The sequence below is a fragment of the Capsicum annuum genome, unplaced genomic scaffold (assembly GCF_002878395.1).
Source record: "Capsicum annuum cultivar UCD-10X-F1 unplaced genomic scaffold, UCD10Xv1.1 ctg997, whole genome shotgun sequence".
Taxonomy (NCBI): Eukaryota; Viridiplantae; Streptophyta; class Magnoliopsida; order Solanales; family Solanaceae; genus Capsicum; species Capsicum annuum.
The window spans coordinates 2700734-2702321 of NW_025896065.1; the positions used below are offsets into that span (position 1 = coordinate 2700734).

The window sequence follows — 1588 nt, forward strand, 5'->3', positions numbered from 1 at the left end:
AGAAGTAGTAGTAAATTGAGAAGCATCTTTCAATGTCTACTTGTCCTTGTACAAGAAATAAAACAGATAGATCCTTAATCTTTCACCTCAAAACTTTTGAATGAAAAAAAAAGTTTAGCAAAAATTACTTTGATATGAGTCTGATAGTTCAAGATGTGGAACTTTGTTTGCCTCACATCAAATAGCTACTCACTCTCTTCACTTTTACTTGTAATATTTCGCTTTTCAAAAGTTAGTTGGACTAATTTTCAGAGATAAATTAAAAATAGATAAATTTAATATCTAAACTTTAGATATTTTCAATCTCTTCTGTTTAGTCTTTCTTATTTGTTTTATGCAATATCTTCCTTTTCTCATAAAAGGCATCAATGATGAATAATCCAATTTGTTATCCTTGCACTTTGATTGTTGAATGAAGATAATGATGGGGGAACATTTCTGAGATGCTTTTCTTTTCCTTCTTTCTTTGCTTGCATAGTATTTTTCACTCCATTCAAAATCATTCTATTGGAAAGATTTATTTATTTCCTAATCAAAATCATTAATTTTTTGCAAATATGTTAACAGTGATTTTTGTAAAATCATTTGTAAAATAACTAGTGACTTGAAAATGGTTAAGTGTAGTTATTTGAAAATAGTTAAATATAGTGACTTGAAAATGTGAATTAGTTAGTTGAAAATAGTTAAGTGTAGTGACTTGAAATGCTAATACATGACTTGAAAATGACTTGAAATATGTACTAGTGACTTGAAATGTGAATAAGTTATTTGAAAATTATTAAGTGTAGTGACTTGAAAATGATTAAATGTAGTTACTTGAAATTGAGAACTTGTGACTTGAAAATGATTAAGTATAGTGACTTGAAATGCTAGTACATGACTTGAAAATGGTTAAGTGTAGTTACTTGAAAATGGTTAAGTATAGTGACTTGAAATGTTAATTAGCTATTTGAAATGGTTCGAGTGTAGTGACTTGAAATGTGAATAAGTTATTTGAAAATTATTAAGTGTAGTGTAGTGACTTGAAAATGGTTTAGTGTAGTTACTTGAAATTGCAAACTTGTGACTTGAAATCGGTTACTAGTGACTTGAAAATGGTTAAGTGTAGTTACTTGAAATGTGAATTAGTTACTTGAAAGTGGTTACGTATAGTGACTTGAAATGAATGATTAAGTGTAGTGACTTGAAAATGGTTAAGTATAGTTATTTTAAATGTAAAGTAGTTACTTGAAAATGGTTAAGTATAGTGACTTGAAATGTGAATTAATTATTTGAAAATGGTTAAGTGTAGTTACTTGAAATGTGAATTAGTTATTTGAAAAATTGGTAAGTTTAGTGACTTGAAATGTCTACTAGTTATTTGAAAATGATTAAGTATAGTGACTTGAAATGCTAGTACATGACTTGAAAATGGTTAAGTATAATGACTTGAAATGTTAATTAGCTATTTGAAATGGTTGGAGTGTAGTGACTTGAAATGAGAATAAGTTATTTGAAAATTATTAAGTGTAGTGACTTGAAAATGGTTTAGTGTAGTTACTTGAAATTGCAAACTTGTGACTTGAAATCAGTTACTAGTGACTTGAAA

At 27.5% G+C, this 1588-nt stretch overlaps 1 non-coding gene across 1 annotated transcript; it reads left to right on the forward strand.

Annotated features, from left to right (window-relative positions):
• Positions 1-359: 359 nt before the first annotated feature.
• LOC124895817 lies at positions 360-449 on the forward strand. The gene has a single exon (XR_007051893.1). It is a non-coding gene; the product is annotated as a small nucleolar RNA snoR26 (small nucleolar RNA).
• Positions 450-1588: the final 1139 nt, after the last annotated feature.